Source organism: Erythranthe guttata, chromosome 9, assembly GCF_056151865.1.
Source record: "Erythranthe guttata isolate IM_541 chromosome 9, IM_541, whole genome shotgun sequence".
NCBI classification, from domain to species: domain Eukaryota; kingdom Viridiplantae; phylum Streptophyta; class Magnoliopsida; order Lamiales; family Phrymaceae; genus Erythranthe; species Erythranthe guttata.
The window spans coordinates 7,503,832-7,520,841 of record NC_142541.1 but is presented as its reverse complement, the minus strand read 5'-3'; the positions used below and the strand labels follow the sequence as shown (position 1 = coordinate 7,520,841).

The window sequence follows — 17,010 nt, the reverse complement described above, 5'->3', positions numbered from 1 at the left end:
GAGAAAGTTGGATGCACTATTGTTGTTATGGATGGAAAAAAATTATCAAATCTCCAGTATCATAGTATACCAATAAAAAATTATGTAACAAATATCAAATTAGTGGTTATCATTTCATTTGGTACGATACTGGTACCATATTGAACCTATACGAGATTTACTACAATCTCTGATAGTGTGGGTAAAGATATAGACATCCTATCATGGAAAAAAAATTAGATATACATATTCTCACTAATTTTTTAAATTAAAATTTTAAATCATAGGAAAATAAAAATATTAATGTAGGGTATTGTAGCTTAAATAATTGATTATTAAATATTTTAATACTGTATATATCTCACAATATTTTGATATTGGAATACATGAGTTCTTATGTCTAACTTACTAGTTTTGTATCTATATTAGTGAAATATTCATAAGTTTTATATTTCCTGATCACTAATAATAAGATACACTTATTTCGTTAATTTACATTTTTAAAATATTTGTAAAATAAAATTATGTATTTTATAATGTTTATAAGAATCTATATCGATTCTATATCTCTATTTTTTTAAATCGCAATATATTCGATTGATTTACACAAAAAATCAATTAGTTTTTATTTTCCATTTATTATTTATATAAGCATTTTATAGTGACTTTTGTTTACTTGAAATTTTATCTACTTTCATTAGCATGAGCCTTTATGTTAGTTTCTAACGTATGGCCATACGTGTAAATCAATATAAGTTGTATATTAACAGGGATAAATTACGAAAACCCCCCGAACTTAGGCTAATTTAAGAAATACACCCCCACATAATTGTCATTACCAAAATTCCCCTAATGTTTGTTTTCGTCTTACATCAACCCCCTTACTGTATGACTTTTCACGGAATTTTTTTATTACTTGGAATATTCCCCGAAAAATGTTGATTCTACCCTGCACCTGCGACATTTCTTTATGGTACTTTTTAAAGACAAAAATTACCCTGAGGGGGACTTTACACTGAATCTTCATTTATTCTTCTTAAATAACACCTTCACAACTTTTTAATATTACATTTACCTCCCCTAAGGGTAATTTTTGTATTTAAAAAGTAGGATAAAAGAAATGTCACGTCTACAAGGATAGAATCCACATTGCTTTGGGATATTACATGGAATAAAAAAGATTCCATAAAAAATCACACCTTAAGGGGGTTGTGTAAGATAGAAACAAACATCAGGGGAGTTTTGGTAATTATCGATAAATGGGGGTGTTTTCCGTAATTTAGCCAAAGTTCAGGAGGATTTTCGTAATTTATCCTATTAACAACGATTATTGTTCTTTTTACGTTTTAACGTTTGCTTGTACCCTTATAATATTTTAAATAAATTTTAATGTTAGTTTGATAATATAATTAAATATTAATTTCTAATATATTTAACATATGTTTTTTGATGCTTCAGCTACCACAAATAAGAAAGTTGATATAAAGGTTGTGAGATTGAATATAATTGTTTTGATACAAAATAATCGATCATTGCCAAAAGCATTGATACAAAATGAGAATTAGGATTGTGATTAGTATTAGAATTATAATTAGGATTATAATTAATATTCTTTCAATTAGTATTAGTATTAAAACAAAGATCAGGATTCAGATTTATATAGTATTAGAATTAATATTAGGCTGATGATTAATATTAGTATTAGAATTACAATTAAGATTATGATTATGACTACAATTATTGACATGTATTAGTATTAGGATTATAATTAGCATTGGGATTAGGATGATGATTAGAATTAAGATTAAAACTATAATTAGAATTAACATTAGCATTACCATTACCATTATTAGTATTAAAAATATTAGGGTTTGGATTAGAATTATGATTAGTGTTAGGAATAGGATTAGGATTAGGATTATGATTAGGATTAGAATCATAATTAGTGTTATGAATAGAATTAGGAATAGGATAAGGATTTGGATAATATTAGGATTACAATCATAATTAACATTAGTATATCCGGATTAGCATTAACATAAAAATTAGTATTAGCATTAGTACATGTAAATTAGCATTAAGACTCACAATATTAACATATTAGTTAGTATTAGTATTAGTATTAGTATCAGTATCAGTATCAGTATTAGTATCAGTATCAGTATTAGTATCAGTATCAGTATTAGTATTAGTATTAGTATTAGTATTAGTATTAGTATTAGTATTAGTATTAGTATTAGTATTAGTATTAGTATTAGTATTAGTATTAGTATTAGTACTAGTATTAGTACTAGTATTAGTACTAGTATTAGTATTAGTATTAGTATTAGTATTAGTATTAGTATTAGTATTAGTATTAGTATTAGTATTAGTATTAGTATTAGGGCTCGTTCGGTTACCTATATTCAATTAGATTGCATTACATGAGATTGTATTAACTGACTAATTAATTTATTTAGTTAGTAGCATGTTCGGTTTCTTAGATTAGATTTTTTATTAAATTTGTTAAAATCAGTTATTATATATGAATTCTCTATAAAACCACATAGTTTACAATAATAAAATATGATTTTAAGGATAAAATTGTATTTTTTTTCCTTTTTAGTCACCCCCTATAGAATTAATCTCGGGGGGAGGGGTGCTACTAATTTAATAAAATATTAGCATTTAATAGCGGGCATTGATTTTAGTAGCGAGGTTTGAAAACGTATGAATCTTACCAACCGGACATGTTATTAGCCCCTACTATTTACTCAGTATAACCTTGTAGCGGTCACCCAACGAACCCTTAGTATTAGTATTAGTATTAGTATTAGTATTAGTATAAGTATTAGTATTAGTATTAGTATTAGTATTAGTATTAGTATTAGTATTAGTATTAGTATTCGTATTAGTATTCGTATTAGTATTAGTATTAGTATTAGTATTAGTATTAGTATTAGTATTAGTATTAGTATTAGTATTAGTATTAGTATTAGTATTAGTATTAGGATTAGGATTAGGATTAGTATTAGGATTAGTATTAGTATTAGTATTAGTATTAATATTAGTATTAGTATTAGTATTAGTATTAGTATTAGTATTAGTATTAGTATTAGTATTAGTATTAGTATTAGTATTAGTATTAGTATTAGTATTAGTATTAGTATTAGTATTAGTATTAGTATTAGTATTAGTATTAGTATTAGTATTAGTATTAGTATTAGTATTAGTATTAGTATTAGTATTAGTATTAGTATTAGTATTAGTATTAGTATTAGTATTAGTATTAGTATTAGTATTAGTATTCGTATTTGTATTAGTATTACTATTAGTATTACTATTTGTATTAGTATTAGTATTAGTATTAGTATTAGTATCAATATCAGTATTAGTATCAATATTAGTATTGATATTAGTATTAGTATGAGTATCGATATTAGTATCAGTATTAGTATCGACATAAGTATCAATATTGTTATCGGTATTGGTATCTGTATTGGTATCGGTATTGGTATCAACATTGGTATCAATATGGCATATACATCTTATCTCTTTTGCAATATTTATAAGTTGTATTGTTGTTTGAGTAATGTGCATCACTAATTGAACGCCGTTCGTAATAAAGTTACAGGGTATTTGAGTATTTATAGTGTGTTACTTTTCTGCTACCGTGGTTGTTGTTAAGTTAGTTATTTAGCATAAGATTGATATGGTGTAGTAGATTGCAGTCCACGAAATTGAGTTATATCATATGTTCTAAATGATTTCACTTAATCTTAATATCGTGTTTTCGCGCTTCGCGTTTTCTTCATTGGAATATTTAACTGAATTTTATATGTTACAACTCTGAATTAAGAGATAATGTTTATGTTTTTTTTTATATGTATTTTTTTATAAACCCTCCACTCTAAGATTATATAGGTCCTAGTCAAAGTCATAAGTCCTAATTTTCTAAACCCCCCTACTAATATTTTTGGCTGATTTGCCGTTTGCAGCAAAATACAAAATTCCCTTTTAAATATAATGATCCACCAAATCAGTTTTTTAGCTAAAAAAGAGGCCAAAAAAATCTCAAATCGTGAGATTGAAACTGCAAAACCTTACTTCTTGTTTCTTTCAATGCACCCTATAGCCCTAATTCTCAAATCGACAGAGAGGGATGTATATTTGCAAACCGCCACACAAGGGAGAAACTGCATAAACTCACCTCTCGTTTCTTTCAACGCACACTATAGCCCTAATTCTCACATCGACGGAAAAGTTGTAAATCTGCAAATCGCCACCGAAGGGAAAACTCTCTGAATCTCGTCAAATTGAAACATGCAAAAACTCTCTCCCCTTTCGTTCAACCCAAACTCTGTAATCATATCCCCTTATTGTTGAGATCGATGGAGAGCATCTAGGTCTGGAAATCGAAAAGATGGTGAAAAATCGAAAACGTACAGGTAATTTGCTATATATTGCATTTTTTTTGTATTTTTTTCTTAAATCGCGATTCATTGACAAAATACAATGAGTTTTTTTATAAATAAAGTGAAAGACAGATATTTGGAGCCTACGACCCCAGGTAATAACTTTGTTTTGTGCAAAGAATTTTTTTTGTTTGTTTTTTATTTTGTTATTTTTATGTGTATTTTGCACTTTGATGTTTATTGTGTATTTTGCACTTGCTGTTGTATTGTATATTGTATTTTGTATATTTCATTACACTTTGGTGGCATATCAATTCTGCAAACCTTCTATATATTGTTTTGGCATAGTATATTTTGCACTTTCTTGTTACTAATTTATATTTAATTGTTAGCATATTATTATTTGCACTTGCTGTTTATTTTGGATTTTGCTTGTATGATGCGTTTTTTGCTTTTATATTATATTTCATTTCAACTTTGTTGTTATCATAGTATAAGTTGTACTTTACTGTTATATTTGCAGTTTGGTGTTGTAACAAATGGTTTCATCTATCATAACAAAATACTTGTTGAAAATTACTTGTTGTTATTGTGGATCGTTTGCATTTTGCAGTTTGTTGTTGACAATCGCATTTGGATATGGTTATTTGCATACTTTTATTTGGTTGTTGTTGCCACTATTTTGTTGTTGTTGTTGTTGTTGTTGTTGTTGTTGTTGTTGTTGTTGTTGTTGTTGTTTTTTGTTGTAGTTGTTGTTGTTGTTGTTTTTTGTTGTAGTTGTTGTTGTTGTTGTTGTTGCAGCAGTTTATATTTTTTATGTTGTTGTCTGCAACTTGAAATTTGTTGGTTATCCCTTACAATTTCTTTGATTGCAGTTTTCATTTTCCATTTTCTTAATTGACATTGGCATTTCTGCAATTTTTAATCTACAGCTCGTTATTACAAATAAATATTAGTTTTTTTTCTTAATTAGGAATAACTATGGAAGGTTTCACATATTTTTTGGTTCTTTTCCAAAACTTATATTCACACGATCAAGTTTCTAGAAGATTCTCGAGGACGTTTGGAAGTTGTGAATTCAGTAGGACGTCGAGACTATTTCCGTTATGACATCACCCAGCCAGAATCAGTTATTGCAACACTATATTGCAACACTGCTTGTATCTACTGATTTGTATCTTACAATATTTTGTATTTAATGTATTGATTATTCCTAGAGAAAAATGGTTTGTTGGTTTGTTATGTCATCTTTTATTTCATATTTTATCTTTTAAAAATAGGGGTAATGGCAAATATGTCCATGACAAGGGCACTTAATTAAAAGAGGGACATCCAACTTTTTTGTCTTTCAAATAAATCCTACCCATTCAAACTTATTTGCAAATAAGGAAAATCCTTTTATATATACCAAAATTACCGTCAATTCATTGAAACCCAATTTAACTCCAATTTCATGATTTACACCCCAATTTAGCCCAATTTCATCAATTAACCAATTTTAACCATAATTTCAATTTTGACCCCAATTTTGACCCGCCACCACCGGAGACCGCCGGTCGCCGCCGTTGACCGGCGTTGACTTTTTTTTTTTTAACTTTTTTTTTCCTGAAATTTTTTTCCGGCAGGTCAACTGCTGTTGACCGCCGGGTCTCCGGCGTTGACTTTTCTTTTTTTTTTTTTTTTTTTTTTTTTGGAAACTTTTTTTTTTCTTAAAAAAGTATTTTAATTAATATTATTGTCATGGCTGCTAAATTACTGTCTCCGGCAGTTATTTAACAGTCGGACACAGTAATTTAACTATTAACTGACTCTTTTGTTTTTTTTTTTTCTTCAAAAATATTTTAATTAATATTACTGTATTCGTTGCTAAATTACTGTCTCCAGTAGTTATTTAACTGTCGGAGACAGTAATTTAACTGTTAATTGACTTTTTTATTCTTAAAAAAAATATTTTTAATTAATATTACTGTATTCGTTGCTAAATTACTGTCTCCGGCAGTTATTTAACTGTCGGAGACAGTAATTTAACTGTTAATTGACTTTTTTTTTCCTTAAAAAAAAATTTAATTAATATTACTGACTTGGATGTTAAATTACTGTCTCCAACAGTAATTTAACTGTCTTAGACAATAATATTAATAATATTACTGTTCGGAAAAATAATATTCATAATATTACTGTCTGAGACAGTAATTTAGTAGCCAAAACAGCAATATTAATTAAAATATTTTTTTTTCTAAGAAAAATAATTCAAAAAACAAAAAAAAAAAAAGTCAACGCCGGAGACCGGCGGTCAACGGTGGTTGACCGGCCGAAAAAAAAATTCAGGAAAAAAAAAGTTTCAAAAAAAAAAATAAAAAAAAAAAAAAAAAAAGTCAACGCCGGAGATCGGCAGTCTCCGGCGGTCAACGCCGGAATCTGGCCGGAAAAAAAAAACATTTCAGAAAAAAAATTATTTTCTGAAAAAAAAAGTTTTGGGGGTTAATGTGATATATTTGTTTAAATTCGGGGTCAATGTGTAATATTAAGGAAGTTAGAGTATAATGGGTGGAATTGATAAGAATTATATTATTGAGGGTATTTTAGACTAAAGACATGGGGATGGGCTTAATTGAGAGACTGTTTTTTTTGTGGACCAAAATGCATTTAAGTCCCATGTGATGGGCCTTTTTGCCATTTGCCCTTAAAAATATTTTATATTGTTCGAAGAAAAAAAAACTTAAAGTATTGATGTTTGGACAAATTATCATTAGTTCCATATTGTGTTGTTGTGAAAAGACATTTGTAAAATAATATTTGTGACATATGGTAGGTGGTTCCGTATTATATTTATTTTGCTATTTATTTTTGCTGTTACAAGTTGCAGTTTGCTATTGTAATTTATATGCAAACTGCAAAAAAAAAAAAGGCAAAGTTCAAATAATACAATATTAACAGCAAAAACAAATATATAGCATCAAAAGTGTAGTTATACCAAAAAACTTACATCATATATAACATCAACATACACAAATATATTCGAGCAACAACCACATTGCATATGCAAACTGTAAATATAACAATCAAAAGATCATACTATTTATACTATGACAACAACTCAATACAAATGTATAACATCATAATGAAAAAGATATTGTCTCCTAGAAACAGTAAAACGCAAAGAAAAAAATCAACAACATCGAAAAAAATGCAAATGACATAAAAAATGAAAAACAAATTGATGTTTGTTGTTCGATATGGGCATTATAAAATGATGTTTTGTTGGTTTGATATTTACGGAACATAGATTAATAGTAACATCAAGTATGAAAAAAAAAAAAAACTTAAACTAATAAATAAAAACACCAAAAGTGTACGAATATATTCGAGCAAAAAACACATTACATACGTAAGCTGCAAGAATAAAAAGCAAAGTGTAAATAGTACCACCAGAAAAAAAAAATATATATATAACAACAAAGTGTAAAAAAAATTAGCCAACAACAAACACAATTTTCGTCTCAAGATAATCGGCTTTAGTCGATGCCCTTGAGCCTCTAGATACAGACATGCTCTGGCGATGAAAGAAGGAATGGATTTAGCGGCGGAAAACGAGTGTGTCACGCACTGAAATTTGGAGACATGATTAATAATAAGGGTTAATAGCATTTCGCCACCTGGACTTTGCCCGTTTTTGCACTTTGCCACCTTAACTAAAAAAAGTTGCAAGTGCCCACCCAAACTCAGTTTTTTGACGCACATAACCACCTAAGGGGAATATTCCGGCAATTATTCTCATTTTTCAACGCACGCGCGATGCACATGGGAAAGTACAAGGGTTTTTTCGTCTTTTTACCTCAAAATATCATAAGAGGGTGAAATTGAAAGTACCAGGGACTCAATTGAACTTAATTTGAAACTTTAACAAATTTGAAATTAATTGAAGCTTTGTGCCCACTATTTATTTTATTCGGGCCTGCAGCTGAATATTTTTTTCAAACGAACAAACCCAAGCTTTTTTCCAAACAACAATGGCGGCAGAAAACGACAACCCAGTGCTTATCAAAACCTCGAAATTACATTTTCTTCAACTTCCAATCGCAACAACTCTCCATCAAACCGTCGATTCCCCATGGACTCGACCTCAACTTCCACGTCGAGATTCCGATTCAGAGATCACAATCAGGAAATCGCCGCCGGCGAAGACTCGTCGGAGGGCCACACCACCGCCGATTCTTCCTCCGTTTCGAGTAACGAAGATGAATACCCGCCGGAGCTTCAGTCCATGACTTCCAAGGTTTGTTGTACCTTCCATATTTTGTTTGAACTCGTTTTTCCCCCTTTTTTAATTTCTGGTTGGGTTTTTCCTTTTTGATACATAGGGCGTTCTGCAACGGTAGCCGCCCCCCGGCCCCGCCGGAATTCTCCAACGGCAGCGGCCCTTTTGTTCACGGGGCACAAAGCTTCAATTAATTTCAAATTTGTTAAAGTTTCAAATTAAGTTAAATTGAGTCCTGGTACTTTCAATTTCACCCTCTTATGATATTTTGAGGTGAAAAGACGAAAAACCCTTGTACTTTCGCATGTGCATCGCGCGTGCATTGAAAAATGAGAATATTCGCCGGAATATTCCCCTTAGGTGGTTATGTGCGTCAAAAAACTGAGTTTGGGTGGGCACTTGCAACTTTTTTTAGTTAAGGTGGCAAAGTGCAAAATCGGGCAAAGTTCAGGTGGCGAAATGCTATTAACCCTAATAATAAATAAGTTTAAGAAAAAGACACACAACTTAAGGAAATCAGACAATTTCACTATTCTAACTTCAAAATTTTATTTCTCTCAAACTAATTGTCGGAAAAATACTGTAACACAAGACTATAAACTGCCCACAGAATATGCTTGTAAAACAGTTTTAAAAGAATGTTAATAGATTTAGAGTAATAAATGAAATAGTACGGTGCTGGCAGCAAAACATATATGCAGCGGAAGGAACTTTAAAAAATTCATAATAAAATTGATTCTTATCCAAAAGGAATAAAACTTTGTTGTAATCAATTTTTAAGAGTCTAGTTTGAAATAAAATTTAATTGCTTCGAACCGATAAGTAGAAGTGAGATTTTAAAATATAATACCAAACTCGCGTAAAACTCTTCAGCCTCTAAAAGAAAAATTGATAACTTACTCAATTCAAATCCAATTTCAGTAAACTCAATATGAAACTGAAGCTAATAAGATAATTAATAAGCACGTAAAATATCATAATCATTGAACAGCTAATTCACCATCAAACAAATGTTAAGATCAATCCAATAATGCATACCCAACATAAAGTTACATCTCAAGATTCCAAATTTCATATACAACTAAATTAATAAAATCTAAAGAAAACAAAACATACTCAGCTTCAAGCCAACATCGCACAAATGGGTTCTCAACATCCGAGCATGATAATAAACATAAACATAAAACTCTTAGAATTCAAGTAAGCAATCCGCTACAAAATATATTCTCGATTAAATCATTTTGTTCGATCCAACTTATCACCTAAAAAGTAGTAGGGGGTGAGCGAAAGCTCCGTAGAAATAATGATTTCAAAGATTTAATAAAGTGAATGGTTATGCAACTCACAGTGCATGATCAAACACGAAATACTTTATAGAAAACTGTTTCCGAAAAATATTTAATGAGCAAGTCAAAGCCATTTTTCTTTTCAAAACTCACAGTTTAAACCAAATCATGTTATGTACGTAATAGTCCCTTATGAACCCTGACCGTTACCGCACAATGCCGGTCCCGTTATAGTTCCTTATGAACTATGCCCGTGACCGCACACAGCGATCCCGTTATAGCTCGATCTATCATGAGCTCTGCCCGTAACCGCACACAGCCAATCCCGTTGTAGTCCGATCAACATGGACTCTGCCTTCTTTACGGGGTGCTACCCCGAAGGAAAAGTTACCTCCTGCGCAGGTTTTCGGTCTTCCACCGCGGAGCTAGTCAAACCCAACTTAATTTAATTTCACCACGTACACGTCCACAACCAGTTCGAACTGTTTCACTTTATCAAAACACATCCCAAAACCAACATTTTGAAGTAAAGACTTTCATAAAAGATCGATTGGTGCGAGTAAACAAACATCGTAAATCACCACTTATGTACATTCACAAATATTAAAAACTTTAAAATCAAAACCCCTACCTGGAATTTGTCAGACCAATCAACGTAAAGGCATTACGTCGTTCAGCCATTCTCATAAATTAAACCTAAGCAATTAAAATAAAATTTTAAAATTTTATTATACAATTCATCGAATTAGAATAGCTCTCTGCCAGTATATGTATATCCTACCCATTGCAATCCATACACCATTGTACTATTACATACACCCATATACTACACATATACTCCCATCAACATCCATAACACATGCAATAAATGGAACTCATGCACCAACACTCAACTCCACCCACACTAACACAATTATATATTCATATATAGTACTTAGCATATGTGTATATGTATAGCACCCAAACATAAACACAACAAACACTTAACTCTCGCACACAGATACACCACACACGCACACACAGATACAACATACACGCATGCACAGATACAACACACACGCACATACAGGGGCGGAGCCAGGATTAGAAAGTAGGGAAAGCCTGAAAAAAAATTTAGGTTCACAAGACATTGAAAAAATAGGTTTATACATTAAAATAACACACACACACACACACACACACACACACACACACACACATATATATATATATATATATATATATATATATATATATATATATATATATATATATATATATATATATATATATATATATATATATATATATATATATATATATAATTTTATCCTATTTCAAGCATGACAAAAAAATCTAAATTATTCTAATAATATATTGCACTTAATGGGATTCATGGCACTGTTTCGTATTATTTTTTAGAGACATTGATATACAAAATCAAATATCGATAAGTAAATATTCATAAATTTTATTTAAAATAGTACAACTTTTAACCATTTTATTTTATATTTTTATATTAAATATGATATATATATCTATAATTTATATAAAATTATGGAGAATAAACAGAAAACTTAAGAGTGAAAACACATATTTACAAAATTGTTGGAGGGCCAAAAGTAATATTCAATAAATATTATGTCAAAATAGCTAAAAGAAAAGAAATATCTTGGGGGGTCAACTCCCCCTGCCCCTTAGTAGTACCGCCCCTGCGCACACACCCTGCCCTGCCACGAATTCCATGGTGATGCAATAGCAAAACATAATTAGACTTACGAATAATTGTTTTTCTTATTGTTCCTTTTTTTTCGGTTCTTCCTCTTTCTCGTTCTTCATCTACTATTGCTTTCTATCTTTCTCTCACCTTTTAAAACCACCGTTTTCTCTCTCTATATATATACAACTAATTCTCAAATTTAGGGTTTCCTACCCCACTAAGGATTTATTTTAACTAGTACTTAGCCCCGTGCTACGCACGGGCCGAACAATTAAAAATTATTCTTCAAATTTAAAATGATTTTGGAAATGTAACACATGGGATAATTACATTTTTGGTCCCCCAAGTTTGCCCGCTTTTCCGTTTTGGTCCCCCATTTACCCCAGTCAACAAAATACACTCTCGTTTTATCAAAATTTAACACATTTGGTCCTGCCGTTTGGTTGACCGTCTGACTTAACAGTCAACCGTCATGTGCCACGCACGTGACTTCAAATTAGGGCTTAATTTGCGTTTTTTCCCCCAAAATCACCGTTTTAATTCCAAATGAAGTATACTTAGTTACATGTATGTTGATATTACTATATTAATTGAATCAAAATATCTCATTTGGAAAAATGATTAGCAAGTGGTTCTCATTTGAATTCGATTTGATTAATAAACTAGTTTAATTGAACAAAATATGTATTTAAATTAATCAACACAAATCACATTGAATTGAAGCCAAACCCAATAATACATTTGATAATTACAGTTGCATAAGAAATGAATAAAAAATAACACTTTGCGCCAATAATGGAAAATGTGACACTACAAACTTTGCTTGGATTAGTAGTTCCTCCATTTCAGACTTCATCAAACTTCCCAAAAATCGAACAGCGTGAACTCACTGCACTGCGTTTTAAACAAAACGAGAACATAACTCACGGATACGATTGTATATCCTTTGGCTTTCATTCGTCTGTCCGCGATGAAATTCAACCAGCCTGTCGCTGTATCTGAAATACATCATCTGTCACAAACCAGTCGAAAACATGTAGTCAAACTTTTAAGGTATCATATCTCAAAACAATTATACCAATCGAAGACTGGAGAATTTCATGTCTTAAAGTGGCGAAAACAAGATGTGGGAAAAAGGGTGATTCTTTCATACTTTGCAAAGACTCGATTTTTAAAACCTGATTTCTCAGAGTTACATTTTGAGTAAACAAATTCTTGATCGTGTTTCTTGCACATTTTTACTGCACTGTTCTTTTTGAGGAATTATATAACTAAAAAGAAGCTAAAGAAGAGGATATTCTACCTGGCAATAGTTGCATAAGCAACTTTTTGATTTAACTCGAACGCCCATAAGTCGAATCTTTTGATTCAGCCTGCATGTGCAGATAACAAAATTATAAGAAATATGATAAATACAGAAAATTTAAACAACAAAATGTACTTAGGAAAATAGACAAAATCAAGAAAATTCATCACTAACCAATAAAAGCAAAAAAAAAAAATACCTTGATTTCAGCATTAGACCCCGTTAAGTGGTCAAAACCCCACGATTCCTGATCTTTCAGTAATCAAGAAAATAAAGAAAGAATATTTTATCTTCTGATTCCACCGATCTTCGATTTGTGCCTTAAGCGGTCTATATTCACTACAACCTCAGCCAATCTTATATTCCAATCTCGAGAAACCGAATCTCCACTAACTAATCCTCTCTCCTCCAAATCCTTCAAAATTCCCTCACCATTAACACAATCATTTTCAGACAAAACGGCACTAACAAGAACGTAAAAAGTGGTGATATTCGGACAAACACTCCTTAATTTCATCTCCTCGTACAACGCAAAAGCACGAGCAATATCACCACTCCGACATAAGCCAGTCAATAGCACATTGTAAGCAACTACATCAGGCTTACAGCCATGATTCTCCATCAACTTTTTACAATCGAGCGCCTCCGAAAATTTAGATTCTTTACAAAGCACGTGAATCACCGTCGTGAAAGTCGGAACTGTCGGAACAATTCCGCCCCTCAGCATGCGATTAATTACCAGAACGCCCTAATTTGAGATTGAGAGAGAGAGAGCGTGGAGAGAGAGAGAGAGAGAGATAGAGATAGAGAAATGGTGATTTTGGGGGAAAAAACGCAAATTAAGCCCTAATTTGAAGTCACGTGCGTGGCACATGACGGTTGACTGTTAAGTCAGACGGTCAACCAAACGGCAGGACCAAATGTGTTAAATTTTGATAAAACGAGAGTGTATTTTGTTGACTGGGGTAAATGGGGGACCAAAACGGAAAAGCGGGCAAACTTGGGGGACCAAAAATGTAATTATCCCGTAACACATCTATGATATTCAATAGCATATACTTCACTAAAAATAAGTTTTTGTCGAACATATTCAATGTTTTAAGTTCAAAAAATAATTTCTCTTAAATTGTTCTTAAAAAAAATAATTTAAATATCTAAGAATTTGTCTTAAATTAGTTAAGTAAAAATTTATAAATAGTGGAAGTATGTGCAATTGAATGGTTCATCAAAAAAATCAAATCATAAAAAACTAACTAAGATAATTGACAAATTCATTGTTTTAATTTAAAATCAATTTCTCTTAAATCATTCCTCCAATAGAGAAACTTGGACACACCAATCATTTATTTATGTAAATAATAAAGTCTAAAAAATATTTTTATTGGTCTTTTAAAATCATAGAGAAGAAAATTATAATTTCAATCATTAATCAATCAGAAGTATCATTATAAACTTAAAATAAAAATCATAAAAATAGGCCATTCGTTCAGAATATGTAGAAAAATATTGCTGTAAAAATATTTTATGTGTCATTTTAAATCTAAGTGCTATGAACAACTAAGATATTATATACACATCTTCTCAAAAAAAAAAAAAAAAAAAAGATATTATAAACACATACTTCACTAAAAAATAAGTTTATGTCGGACATATCCAATGTCTTGAGTAAAAAAAAAAAAAAATCTTAAGTTGTTTATCTAAAAAATGTTAAATTGAAGACATTGCTCATTTAAATGTATAAATCCTTGTCTTAAAATAGTTAATGAAAAATTATTATCTAATTAGGTGAGGGCATCCATAGACCAATATACAAAGATATATGAAAGACTTGTTACAAAATGTGTTACAAACTTACAATCACAAAATACATAATTTCGAAAACTACCAATTTCTTTATACGTAATAAAATTATCATACTCGCAGTCATAAAACAAATTATACTATATATTTGTATATCATGCACGTCCATACATTTCTTCTCAAAGTTTCATCATCTTCAATAATTGGGTTTGGACTCCATTATCTGACAAATCGTAGGTATCAAAATCTCCAACTACCTTTTTCAACGATTTACTTCAAGGAGTCGCATCATTATAACATGAAATAAAATCCTAAAGAAAATAGTAAAATAAATGTCAAGTATATAAAGTGATTTTCATAAAACAGATGTTATAATATTGAGAACATGTGCATTGGAAATATACAATAAATGAATTTTCCTCATAAAAATCGGCATAAAAAGAAGGGGTAGAAAATATAGATGAAGCATAACTTCAACGTTGAATCATTGAGCTCATTTACTAAAAGATTCAATAAATATTTAGTACTTCTTGATATTAATGAAATCCCCAACAATTACGAACAACCTTTTCATCTATTAAGACCAAAGAGATGATGTAGACTTCGTTTAAACCACTGAAACAAACGGCATACCCATGATGCTCAATCGATTCGCTCAGGGACAATATAACTAATATTTGTAAGATTTGGAGCCATGATAAATGAAAATAAATGATTGTGTGTTAGAAACGAAACCACTTAAGTAGTAGAATATGATAAGGCTTTCGAAAAAGACTACCCACTAAATTGATAATGGTTTTCTTGCTAAAAAACCACTCACTATTAGAGAAACATTTACACATGAATTGACTGAATAAGATAATGCAATCACATAATCGACGTGATTAATTTAAAAATCATAAATCAAAATCCAAATTGAATCAATTTTAATGCGAGAGAATTTATGAAAATAAAGCTACATTTTTTAGGCAAACATACCTGAAGGCTGGATCACAATGCTGGTAAAAAATTCTTCAATATCTGCAAACAAAATCCATCACATTAAGAAATTAACAAATACAAAAAAGTGCGGACTTGCGTAATGAAGAAACAAAAAATTATCGACAGGCATTAGGAAAATCGAATAAAGGAAACAAAAAAAGAGAAACATATTAACTTTCATATTTGTGAATTGATTTAATATTAAACTTATGATGTATAAGTTGATGAAAAAAGACAACTAATGAGCACCATAAAGTTAAACTTTATAGAATACTTTTCCTTGTTTATGAAATGGAAGATTTATTCTGCAATACCTTAATTTTTCCACCGGCGACGGCCATGAATTCTACCACTACAGGATTTTCAATGTATTTCACCTCTCGCAAGTCTTTAAAACCCAGTTGAAATCAAGGGCTCAGATAATTTCCAAACAAATGCTGCAAATATCTTATATCGATGACATTCGAATCCCTGCAACTTGTATCGCTTCTCTGTAAGAAAAAAATGGACTCTTAGTAATCCTGAAAGCACTCTCAGAAGACGAACAAAATTACAGCGATAAGATAAATGTAGCTTGATCACAAATAGAAAGGTATTAAAATAATTCAAAAGAACGTTAGCTATTTCAAATCCAAAAGTTCTTTAATTGTATAAAATAACTTGAGATTAATTTGTACATGAATCTGTAGAATCAATCGTAAATCACAGAATAAGTCAAAAAGGGAACCCAGAAAGAATACCTATTCGTCAATAATATCGATTTTGGAAAGTTTGCAAGCAGAATTTTTGCGATCCAAAAAAGGTTCATGGCGATCTTGGGCACCTGCAATTCTGTTGTTGTGCAATCGATAAAGCATCTGCAGTAGGAAATTACAGATGGTGTAAAGAAAAACATGAGGATTGATATTTGAGATATAAGTTGAATCTCTAGGTTTTAATTTTTCTTTTCCTTTTTTGTACTTTAGCTACTTGGTAATTTATATTTGAGTTTAATCGATTTCATTAAAGAAGAAATACATGGGAGGTGGACGAATGAGGATTACATGGGAAGTGGAGGATTACGTGGGAAGTTATTTTTTATCGGAAAACTCGAAAATTGCTTCAAAAGAGGGTTACGCCAACACAAATCGTCAATTCCTGATTAATCTTTGAATTAATAAATACACCAAGATTATTAGAACGTGGAAGAAATAGATACGGAAAAAATGTGCACAATGAACAAAGTGAAAACATATATATATATATATATATATATATATATATATATATATATATATATATATATATATATATATGAACATTAGTCT

The 17,010-nt window shown here is 30.5% G+C and overlaps 3 long non-coding RNA genes across 3 annotated transcripts; 1 reads left to right on the top strand and 2 right to left on the bottom strand.

The window, feature by feature from the left end:
• Nucleotides 1-8,249: 8,249 nt before the first annotated feature.
• Nucleotides 8,250-9,113, top strand: LOC148767979 (uncharacterized). Its single transcript, XR_016033588.1, has 2 exons — nt 8,250-8,649; nt 8,735-9,113. It is a non-coding gene; the product is annotated as an uncharacterized LOC148767979 (long non-coding RNA).
• Nucleotides 9,114-12,329: 3,216 nt separating this feature from the next.
• On the bottom strand, nt 12,330-13,667 carry LOC148767978 (uncharacterized). The gene is made up of 3 exons (XR_016033587.1): nt 13,122-13,667; nt 12,920-12,989; nt 12,330-12,628 (listed from the first exon to the last, which is right to left on the bottom strand). It is a non-coding gene; the product is annotated as an uncharacterized LOC148767978 (long non-coding RNA).
• A 1,023-nt stretch (nt 13,668-14,690) lies between these two features.
• On the bottom strand, nt 14,691-16,849 carry LOC148767977 (uncharacterized). Its single transcript, XR_016033402.1, has 4 exons — nt 16,444-16,849; nt 16,018-16,194; nt 15,701-15,742; nt 14,691-15,033 (listed from the first exon to the last, which is right to left on the bottom strand). It is a non-coding gene; the product is annotated as an uncharacterized LOC148767977 (long non-coding RNA).
• Nucleotides 16,850-17,010: the final 161 nt, after the last annotated feature.